Source organism: Nicotiana tabacum, chromosome 1 (assembly GCF_000715075.1).
Source record: "Nicotiana tabacum cultivar K326 chromosome 1, ASM71507v2, whole genome shotgun sequence".
NCBI lineage: Eukaryota > Viridiplantae > Streptophyta > Magnoliopsida > Solanales > Solanaceae > Nicotiana > Nicotiana tabacum.
In genome coordinates, this window is record NC_134080.1 from 184,248,739 (window position 1) to 184,261,221 (window position 12,483).

General features: G+C 37.7%; 1 long non-coding RNA gene across 1 annotated transcript; it reads right to left on the reverse strand.

The window, feature by feature from the left end:
• Window positions 1-546: 546 nt before the first annotated feature.
• LOC107762668 (uncharacterized) lies at window positions 547-11,902 on the reverse strand. The gene is made up of 3 exons (XR_012710634.1): window positions 11,218-11,902; window positions 7,879-10,864; window positions 547-813 (listed from the first exon to the last, which is right to left on the reverse strand). It is a non-coding gene; the product is annotated as an uncharacterized LOC107762668 (long non-coding RNA).
• Between the last annotated feature and the right edge of the window lie 581 nt (window positions 11,903-12,483).

Here is a 12,483-nt window from a genome sequence, read left to right on the forward strand (position 1 = left end):
CATAATGGGCACAGCTAGTGCCTGAGATGGTGCTGCTGGAGCATCCATAACTGGGACCTGATCCTGAACTAGGGCAACTGGTGGATCTACAGGTGCTGCCCTAGCTGCTCTGCCCCTACCACGACCGCGTCCTCGGCCTCTGGTGGCCATAGCTGGTGGTAGTGGTGGTCGTCCATCCTGACCAGTAGCACATGTCCTCACCATTTGTGAGAGAATAGAATAACAAAAGTTTAGTAGTTGGATCAACAAATTCGTACGACAAGAATTTCAAGAATATGAAGTTTTTCCTAAAGGTTTTGCAATCTCTTGAGGATAAATACAGAAGTCTTTGTACCGATCCGCGAAACTCTACTAAACCTGCTCATGACTCATGAGACCTATGTAACCTAGGCTCTGATACCAACTTGTCACGCCCCAAACCCGGACCCGGTCGTGATGGCGCCTCTGGTAAAGATAAGGCCAGCCGACACTTCTCATTTTGTATTTTTTAAAACCATTTAACACAAGATTTAAAGTATAAACCATGACAAAATATAAAACATAATCAACAAACCAAGGTTTAAGCAGTTAATAGTATAAATCGCGAAAGAAATAACCCAACACAGCCCGATACCAGGGTATCACTAGTCATGAGCATCTAAAAAACCTAATACAAGTCTAAAAAGTCTACTAACTATTACAAATGTCTAATAAGAGATAGAAATGATAAAGAGGGAGAAACACGGGACTACGGACGTCAAACAGCTACCTCGTGGACTCTGATATCTGTTGGGAGCTCTCAAATCGCACTGGCAGTATCCGCAATGCCTGAATCTGCACACGGGATGTAGGGAGTAATGTGAGTACTCCAACTCAATGAGTAACAAATGTAAATAAATACTGAAAGCAAGAAAACACATAAAGCACAAAGCATTCTATAATGAAGCAGTAAAACCATTTACAAATCAGTAATAGGCAAAAATCCTTTATATCAAATTTACTTCCTGAAAAGCCTTTTTCAACAATTAAGCAGGTAATTGATAGTCAATTATGAAAAATAACACATAAAGGTTCGCCCCTCGGGCACAGTATCAATAAATCCGCCACTCAGGCAATATCTCAGAATAGTACCAGCCCCTCGGGCTCAATCTCATATCACAATAGGTATCTGCGCTCACTGGGGGTATACAGACTCCTGGAGGGTCCCCTTACGTCCCAAGTGCAATATCAAGCCACCTCGTGGCATCATCACTAGGCCCTCGGCCTTATATCAATCAAGCCACCTCGTGGCGTACATATCTCAGGCCCTCAGCCTCATAATCAGTATCAAATATTTCCTCACAATATAGGCCCTCGGCCTTACTTTGTCAAAAATCCTCACAAGCCACTCGGGCAATAGTAAAACATGTTTTTCAGCCCAAATATCATTTAAAAGATCATTTAAGTGTCAAAATAGAGTAAACATGGCTGAGTACAAAAACAGTGAAATATAACATGACTGAGTTTAAGTATAAAGTCAAAACAGTGAGGCAATACCAGTAAAAATCCCCGAAGGGTTCAAATAGTTGGCACAAGCCCAAATATGGCATTCAACCCAAATCATGATGATGGCAAATAGATTTCAGTCAAATACGCGGTAAAATAGTCATTCGGGACGGACTAAGTAACAATCCCCAACAGTGCACAACCCCACACTCGTCATCCAGCATGTCGTCACCTCAATATAGCACCGCGATGTGCAAGTCCGGGGTTTCATAACCTCAGAACATCATTTACAATCACACCTCGAACCGGTCAAATATCTAGCTCGCGACGCCTTTGCCCCTCGAATTGGCCTCCACTCACATCGAATCTATCCAAAATCAGAACGAGGATGTCAAAATATGCCAAGGGAACGACGCCTATGTGAGAATAATCAATTTACAACATAAATCCCGAAATTACCAAAACCCGACCCCCGGGCCCACGTCTCGAAATTCGATAATTTTTACATCAATAGATTCCTTATCTCCCCACGTATTCATACATATCAAAAGTTCTGAAATCCGACTTCAAATGATCCTTCAAATCCTCAATCAAATGTCTAAATTTTCAACCCCTGGTTTTTCAATATTTGGCTTAATTTCCATGATTATTTAGGTGGAATTCACATTAGAATCGAGTTTTAAGTCCGAGAATCTTACCTCCAAGTGATTCCTCTTGAATACCTCTTCAATCCCCTTCAAAAAGTTCCAAAAACGACCAACAATGGAGGAAATAAACCCCAAAATCGCGGACAAGACGAGTATTTCAACATTCTGCCCAGGCCTTAATTCCTTCTTCGCGAACGCGGTCAACACCTTGCATTTGCGAAGCACAAAAATTCTATTGACCAAAACTCTTCTTCGCGAACCCGACCTCACCATCGTGAACGCGATGCCTCAGCTTCACCAACCTACGCGAACATGACCAAGCCTCTCGCGAACGCGATGCATACCATTCCGTCCCTTCGCGACCGCGGGACTCCCCTTCGTGAATGCGAAGGCCAAACCTGATGCCTCCCTTCCTGACCCTTCGCGAATGCGAGGGTCCACTCGCGAACGCGAAGACCAAAATGTCTGCAATAGCTGAAACCAAAATCTGCAATTTTCTTAACTTAAAAATGATCCATTCAACCCCTCGAAACTCATCCGAGTCCCCCGGGACCTCAACCAAAGGCACCAACATATCCTAAAACCTTATTCAAACTTTTACAAATCTTCAAAATACCTCAAACAACATCAAATCAACCAAAACACATTGGATTCAAGCCTAAGTTTCCAAAATCTTCTAAATTAGGTTTTTGATAAAAACAAATCCCAACCAAATCACGTCCGAATGACCTGAAAATTTGCGCACACATCCCAAATGACACAGGGAACTACTTCAACTCTCAGAATTCCATTCCGACCCCTATATCAAAATCTTGCCTACCAACCGGAAATCGCCAAAATATCAACTTCGCCAATTCAAGCCTAAATCTACACTGAACCTCCAAAACACATTCTGATCATGCTCCCAAGACCCAAATCACCTTCTGAAGCTAACCGAACCATCGGAACTCACATCCGAGCCCTCTAACACATAAGTCAACATCCAGTTGACTTTTCCAACTTAAGCTTCTCAAAAGAGACTAAGTGTCTCAAACCTTACCAAAACCTTCCGGATTCAATCCGACTAACCCGATATCACATAACACGGATAAACAAAGCATAAAGAAGCAGAAATGGGAAAAATGGAGCGGTAACTCATGAGATGACTGGCCGAGTCGTCATAGTGTGCTATTGAAGAGTCTAAAGATTTAGACTCTATGACGGTGGAGCAATTGGAGGGTTCTTTACAAGCTCATGAAGAAAAGATCAAGAGGAGACAAGAAGTGCCATTAGAGCAACTTCTTAAAACTCAGGCATCCTTTAAGGATTATAGAGGTGAAAAAAGCTATCGAGGGTATGGACGAGGACGAGGCCATGGCAATCATAGAAGAGGAAGAAGTACTGGTAACAACTTCAACAATGAAGTTAAAATCTACCAAACATTCAGAGGTCGTGGTCATGGACGAAGAGGAGGAAGAGGACGTGGCAGCTACCAAGAAAATAATGGATAAAGGTATGACAAATCAAAAAGTGAGTGTTATAATTGTCATAAATTTGGCCATTACACTTGGGAATGTCATAGAAATGTTGAAGAAAAAGCTAACTCCGTTGACGATAAGAAAGAAGAAGATGAGTCAACATTGTTGCTGGCACTGAAGGAAGAAGATAGGGATGATTGTAGCTCGTGGTATTTGGACAATGGAGCAAGAAATCATATATGTGGATGCAAAGAGAAGTTTATGGAAATCAATAAAACGGTGAGAGGTAATGTGTCCCTTGGAGATATCTTAAAGATTTAAATCGAAGGGATAGGTACGATTATGATGTCCTGGAAAGATGGTAGTCACAAGCTAATTCAAGATGTTTATTATGTGCCAAAATTAAAATGTAATATTTTTAGTTTGGGCCAACTTCTTGAAAAGGAATATGACATCCACATGAAAAATATGCATATTTGGCTTAGAGATTGAAGTGGAACTCTAATTGCTAAAGTGCATATGGCAAAGAATAAATTATTTCCTCTGAATCTTAAGACAATTGATGCAAAGTGTTTGAAGGCTAATGTGCAAGATGAATCATGGTGTTGGCACATGCGATTTGGGCACTTGAATTTTGAAGCACTCAAATAAATGGGAGAAAAGAACATGGTGCATGGGATACCATCAATCAACCATCCAAATCAATTATGTGAAGCTTGTCTTCTTGGAATACATACAAGGAGGAGTTTTCCAAAGGAGACCATATCAAGATCAACCAAACCGCTCCAGCTTGTTCACACTGATGTATGTGGACTAATCAATCCACCTTTCTTTGGTAAAAGTAAATACTTTCTACTTTTCATTGATGACCTTAGCAGAAAGACTTGAGTTTATTTCTTGAACAAAAAATCTAAAGCTTTTGCTGCTTTTAAAATTTTCAAAGTACTTGTGGAAAAAGAAAGTGGCTATGAAATAAAAGTTTTAAGGTCCGATAGAGGAGGCAAATTCACTTCAAAAGAATTTATTGACTTTTGTCAATCTAATGGAATTCGTCGCCCTCTAACAGCACCTTATTCACCCCAACAAAATGGAGTTGCATAGAGAAAGAATCAAGCAATTCTTAATATGGCTGGATGTATGTTGAAAGCTAAAAGTATGCCCAAGGAATTTTGGACCGAATCTATTTCTTGTGCAGTTTATTTGAACAACAGCTCTTTAACAAGAAATGTTAGAGATCAAACTCCTCAAGAAGCATGGAGTGGAAGAAACCCAAGTGTCAAACACTTGATAATCTTTGGGAGCATAGACTATGCTCATGTGCCACAACAAGGGAGAGCGAAGCTTGACGATTTAAGTGTCAAACATGTGTTTGTTGGCTATGATAAGAGTTCAAAAGGCTACAAGTTATGCAACCCAAGTAGCGAAGGTGGTGGTAAGTCGCAATGTTGAATTTGATGAAGAATTGACATGGAACTAGGAAGCTCAAAAGAAACTTCATATGATTTTCTTCCATACTTTGGTGATGAAGAAGAACCAGAGACCATGAAACCTATGCAGGACACAACTCCACCTCCTTCTCCAACAAATGTTGCATCTCCCTCTTCTCAAGAAAGTTCAAATGAACAACCGCAAAGGACAATAAGTATTCAAGAGCTCTATGAGGACACTGAAGAAGTTACTAATTTTTATTTTGTATATTGTCTCTTTGCTGATAGTGAACCAATGAACTCTGATGAAGTTGTTACAGACAAAAAGGTGGATACATGCCATGAAGGAGGAATCCATTCAATAGAGAAGAACAACATTGGGAGTTAACAACTCTTCCTAAAGGTTATCGAGCAATTGGAGTGAAATGGGAATATTAGACAAAGAAAAATGTTGATGGAGATGTGGAGAGATACAAGGAACGACTTGTAGCTAAAGGCTACAAGCAAAGACAAGGCATTGACAATGAAAAAGTCTATGCACCTGTTTCCCGCATGGAGATAATTCGTTTACTGATCTTTTAGGCGGCGCAAATAAAGTGGAAAATCCATCAACTAGATAACAAGTCAGCCTTCTTGAATAGCTATCTTGAAGAAGAAGTCTATGTCAAACAACCATTGGGCTTCGTGGTCAAAAACCATGAAGATAAAGTGTTGCGATTTAAGAAAGCTTTATATAGATTAAAGCAAGCCCCACGAGTATGGAATTGTTGCATCGACAAATATTTTCAAGCCAATAGGTTTACTCGTTGTCTCCATGAATATGATCTTTACCTTAAAGTTCATACTAATGGAGATATCTTACTTGTTTATCTTTATATTGATGATCTTATTTTCACGGGCAATAACCCAAGTTTGTTTGAAGCTTTTAAGAAAGATATGTCCCGTGAGTTCGAGATGACAGACGTGTGGCTCATGTCATATTACCTGGGCCTAGAAGTAAAGCAGATGGAGGATGAATTTTTATCTCTCAAGAAAGCTATACAAAAGAGATATTGAAGAAGTTCAACATGCTCGATTGCAACCACGTAAAAACACCGATGGAAAGTGGGACAAAATTGTCCAAGTTTGATGAAGAAGAAAAAGTAGATCCCACATTTTTCAAAAGTCTTGTGAGAAGTTTGAGGTACTTGACATGTACCAGGCCAGATATACTCTTTGAAGTTGGAGTAGTAATTCGCTTCATGGAAGCTCCTACCTCCACTCATTTGAAAGTCACTAGAAGAATTTTTCGTTACCTAAAAGGTATGATTGACTTTGGGTTATTTTATTCTTCTAATGATTTCACTCTTATGGGATATTGTGATAGTGATTATGCGGGAGATATTGATGATAGAAAAAACACAACTCGTTTTGTGTTTTTCTTGGGTGATTATGTTATTTCTTCGAGTTCAAAGAAACAATCAATTGTTACTCTCTCGACTTGTGAAGCTGAATATATAGCAGCAACATCTTGTATGTGTCATGCTATTTGGTTGAGAAGATTGTTGAAGGAGCTCAATTTATCACAAATTGAAGCTACAGAGATTTGTATTGACAACAAATCCGTACAGGCACTCGCAAAGAATCCGGTGTATCATGACCAAAGCAAGCATATAGACATAAGGTATCACTTCATTAGAGAATGCATTGCCAAGAAGGAAATTAAGCTCAAGTATGTAAAATCGCATGATCAAATTACAAATATCTTTATAAAGCCTCTCAAATTTGAAGATTTTCAGAGATTGAGATCAAGTCTTGGAATGAAGAAGAAAAATCAAATTAAGGGGGAAATTTATGAGGCCCATCTAAATAAAAGAAACAAAAAGAAAAAAAAATGTGACTGGATGAAGAAGAGGCAAAGGTGGGCGCCTACATTTCATATGCAATTTGCAAATCCAATTTGCAATTGCAAGTTGTCACAGCATGTTGTGATTGGCTAGAAACAAGGAAACTTTTCCTATAAATAGCATGATCATTTCTTATTTGAGATACACCAAAAATTAGAGAGCGCAATAGATCATAGAGAGAGAGTAATTCACAAATTATAGTCTATGATATAAGTAGAGAGTGAGAGTAATATTGTAGTGAGGTATTTAAAATAAAGAGTGTTATTTCTTTTGAAGTTGTAGTAGTCTCTTGACACTACCAAGTTGTAATAATATAGTGGTAATATTACTCTACTCGGGTATTGTATTTTACCCTGTTAAAAAATTTGGTATCTTTGTTACTCTCTTGTATAATTGTTATTTATCGTGGATATTATTTCTGAGCGGGATATTATATTTTTGCCGACAATACCTTCTTAAGAAAGAATACCTCGAGGAGTGGCCCATCGATAAAAAATGCAAACTTATTTGAAAAACAGAAATAATAATGAGCCTCCCCCGAGCACTCTCATGCAAATCAATGTCATTTTAGGTGGGTCAGAAGTCAGTGGGATCACAAAATATGCCAAAGTGTCAAACACGAATGAAAAATGAATCCATAAAACACTAAACGGGAATAATATTACCTTTGACGACGATGATACAAATAGCTTGATGTTTTCACACCATGATGCACTGGTAATTAAACTATGCATTTTAGATTCAGATGTTAAATATATTTTAATTGATGTAGGTAGAACCGTGAATATCATTCAATTAAAGGTCACAGAGGAAATGCAGCTGACGGATAAGATCAACCAAAATTCACGTGTACTTTTCAAGTTCAACAACTCCAACGAATCAATAATTAGGAAAAAATCACCACACCTATTTTTGCAGAAGGTGTTACTAAAGATACCCTATTCAAGGTACATGATCTATAATATAATCATGAGAAGACCATGAATGGAACCATTACCTTCTACAGTGTACCAAGTATATTGAAGTTCCCTTCTAAGTGGAGAATCTGAGAAATTAAAGGAGAGCAAAGGATAGTATGAGAATGCTACGGTTGCTCTCGTGAAAAGGTCACACCAAAAGTGGGGATGAGTAGCAATCAAAATAGCAGGGGTTATCCAGCAGCCCAGGACAGATCTACCAGAAGAAAGGCCGAACAAAGACATACAGAGTGTATTATCCCAAGAAGAGAACGTTCCCAAGTCAACTATAGAATAATTGAATACAGTCATCCTTTTTGCTGATTTTTTAGAGAGTAAGGTCAGCATGGATTTGGTACTTGACCCCGAACTCAAAGTTAAACTTATTTTATTCTTACGATCTAATGCATACTGCTTTTCCCGATCCCAAGATGACATGACAAGTATTTCTTTGGAAATGATGAGTTACAAAATCAACAAAGACCGGCAGTATCTGTTGGAAAAATAATATCTCGCTCAGGAATAATATTCACGATAAATAACAATAACACAAGAAAATAACAAAGACATTAAATCTTTTAACGAGACAAAATATAATACCCGAGTGGAGCAATATTATCATAATAATATTACAACTTATTAGTGTCAAGAGAATACTATAGCTTCAAAGAAATATCACTCTTTATTTTAAATACCTCACAATAATATTATATATACTCACTATTTATCTCAGAGACTACGATCAGTGAATTACTCTCTTTAACTTCTGTTACTTCCTCTCTACTTTTTGTTGTGTTTACAATTGAGAGAATGCCTCCTCTTATAGGGCAAAAGAGTCGGTGGGCTCAAAATATTCTACACGGGCAATTTGATGCTCCTCCACATCTTTCCAAACTTGATCACCAAGTATTATTATATAGGCACATGTCTATATAGATGGGATGAACCCCACAATCTCTCCCTTAATTTTGATTTTTCTTTTTCATTCCAAGTTTTGATCTCAATCTCTTAAAAATTTTAAACTTGAGAGGCTTTGTAAAGATATCCGCAGCTTGATCATGAGACTTCACATATTTAAGCTTCACTTCCTTCTTGACAATGCATTCTCTGATAAAGTGATACCTTGTATCTATATGCTTGCTTCGATCATGATACACTGGATTCTTTGCGAGTGCTTGTGTGGATTTGTTGTCAATACAAATCTCCTTAGCTTCAATCTGTTCTAAATTGAGCTCCTTCAATAATCTTCTCAGTCAAATAGCATGACATGTATAGGATGTTGCTGCTACATATTCAGCTTCACAAGCCGAGAGAGTAACAATCGATTGTTTCTTTGAACTCCAAGAAATAATAGAATCACTCAAGAAAAACACAAAATCAATTGTGCTTTTTCTATCATCAATATCTCCCGCATAATCACTATCACAAAATCTCACAAGGTTGAAATCACTAGAAAAAAAGTAAAATAGCCCACAATCAATCATACTTTTTAGGTAACGAAGAATCCTTCTAGCGACTTTCAAGTGAGTGGAGTTAGGAGCTTCCATGAAGCGACTTACTACTCCAACTGCAAAGAGTATATCTGGCCTAGTACAAGTCAAGCACCTTAAACTTCCCACAAGGCTTTTGAAAAATGTGGGATCCACTTTTTCTCCTTCATCAAACTTGGACAATTTTGTCCCACTCTCTATTGGCGTGTTCACGGGGTTGCAATCGAGCATATTAAACTTCTTTAATATCTCTTTTGTATAGCTTTCTTGAGAGATAAAAATTTCATCCTCCATCTGCTTCACTTCTAGGCCCAAGTAGTATGACATGAGCCCTAGATCCGTCATCTCGAACTCACGGGACATATCTTTCTTAAAAGCTTCAAACCAATTTGGGTTATTACCCATGAAAATAAGATCATCAACATAGAGACAAACATGCAAGATATCTCCATTAGTATAAATTTTAAGGTAAAGAGCATATTCATGGAGACAACGAGTAAATCAATTGTCTTGAAAATACTTGTCAATGCAACTATTCCATGCTCGCGGGGCTTGCTTCAATCTATATAAAGCTTTCTTTAACTGCAACACTTTATCTTCATAGTTTTTAACCACAAATTCTCGTGGTTGTTCAACATAAACTTCTTTTTCAAGATAGCCATTCAAGAAGGCTAGCTTGACGTCTAGTTGATGGATCTTCCACTTTATTTGCGCCGCCAAAGAGAACAACAAGCAAATTATCTCCATGCGGGAAACATGTGCATAGACTTTTTCATAGTCAATGTCTTGCCTTTGCTTGTATCCTTTAGCCACAAGTCGTGCTTTGTATCTCTCCACTTCTCCATCAGCACTCTTCTTTGTCTTGTATACCAATTGCACTCTAAATGCTCGTTGTACCTAGGGAAGAGTTGTTAACTACAAAAGTGTTGTCTTTTTCTATTGACTTGATCTCCTCCTTCATGGCTTGTCTCCACTTTTTGTCTATAACAGTTTCATCAAAGTTTATTGGATCACTATCAGCAAAGAGACAATATAAAAAATCAAAATTAGTAACTTCTTCTGTGTCTTTATAGAGCTCTTGAATAATCCTCGTCCTTTGCGGTTGTCCATTTGAACTTTCTTGAGAAGAATGAGATGCAACACTGGTTGGAGTAGGAGGTGGAGTTGTATCTTGCATAGGTTCCACGATCTATGGTTCTTCTTCATCACCAAAGTATGGAAGAAAATCATATGAAGTTTCTTCTTGAGCTTCCTAATTCCATGTCAAGTCTCTTCATCAAATTCAACATCGCGACTTACCACCACTTTGCCACTACTTGGGTTGTATAACTTGCAGCCTTTGAACTCGTATCATAGCTAACAAACACATGCTTGATACATCGATCGTCAAGCTTCGCTCTTCCATATTGTGGCACATGAACACAGGCTATGCTCCCAAAGATTTTCAAGTGCTTAACACTTGGTTTTCTTCCACTCGATGCTTCTTGAGGAGTTTGATCTCTAGCATTTCTTATTGGAGACCTGTTGTTCAAATAAACTGCACAAGAAACAACTTCGGCTCAAAATTCCTTGGGCATACTTTTAGCTTTCAACATACATCTAGCCATATTAAGAATTGTTTGATTCTTTCTCTCTGCAACTTCATTTTGTTGGGGTGCATAAGGTACCGTTAGAGAGCGACGAATTCCATGAGACTGACAGAAGTCATTAAATTCTTTTGAAGTGAATTCGCCTCCTCTATCGGACCTTAAAACTTTTATTTCATAGCCACTTTCTTTCTCCACAAGTACTTTAAAAATTTTAAAAGCAGCAAAAGGTTCAGATTTTGGTTCAAAAAATAAACCCAAGTCTTTCTATTAAAGTCATCAACAAAGAGAAGAAAGTATTTACTTTTACCAAAGGAGGGTGGATTGATTAGCCCACACACATCAGTGAGAACAAGTTGGAGTGGCATGGTTGCTCTTGACATGGACTCCTTTGGAAAACTCCTCCTTGCATGTTTTCCAAGAAGACAAGCTTCACACAATTGATTGGGATTGTTGATTGATGGTATCTCATGCACCATGTTCTTTTCTCCCATTGATTTGAGCGCTTCAAAATTCAAGTGCCCAAATCGCATGTGCCAACACCATGATTCATCTTGCACATTAGCCTTCAAACACTTTGCATCAGTTGTCTTAAGATTCAGAGAAAATAATCTATTTTTTGTCATATGCACTTTAGCAATTAGAATTTCACTTGAATCTCTAAGCGAAAGATGCATATTTTTTATGTGAATATCATGTCCCTTTTCAAGAAGTTGTCCCAAATTCAAGACACGATTTCACATTTTTAAGGCACGATTTCAAATGAGGTTTTAAGGGACGATTTCATATTTTAGTCAATTTTTTACATAAAAACCTTCCGAAAAAAAGTCACGGACCGCGTATGCAAATCGAAGAAGGCAAAATGAAGTTATTTGAGGTTTTGAAACACAGATTAAGGGTTAAAGCTATAAATGACTATCGGATCATCTCAAGAACAATAGATGATATTTTCAACAAAGTTATATAAAGGTTAGAAGAAATAAGAGTTATTGCTATTGGAAAAGTTTGTATGAGATGGGCGCTACTTCGTAGAATTATTAATACTGGACCTGGTCAACTGATATACACTGTAACATTAAATGTCATAGGAAAATTCTTCTTAATGCTATAGTCCAGTTGGCGTGGATTATTGTTACTATCGGATTTCCTTTGAACTTTAATAGAAGGAAGTAGGAAATTCCTTCAAAGACCACCCCCTGTATCAATATTCCATTGTATATACACAATGGACAGCTAAAAGTATAAGTGGATGAAGCTACAAAGAAAGAGTCTACCTAGGAAAATATCCCAATTGTATCGTGTTGTTACTCCAAACCACAAACACAAACGTCCCCCTCTCTCTTCTTTGCCAAAGAAAAAGGACCCCATTGATTGAATTTCTTTTTCTATTTTAATTTTCTACGGAGGTTGAAAAAGTCTTCGTCCAACAAAATATTTTTCAGTTTTTATTTTTTTTATTTATTATATGATTATATTGTCAGAGTTAGCTCGTTCCATCTCAACTATTTTATTGGAGACTTAGAAAAATAAAAATTAATCACCTAATGATTTTTGCTTCTACTATTCTTAT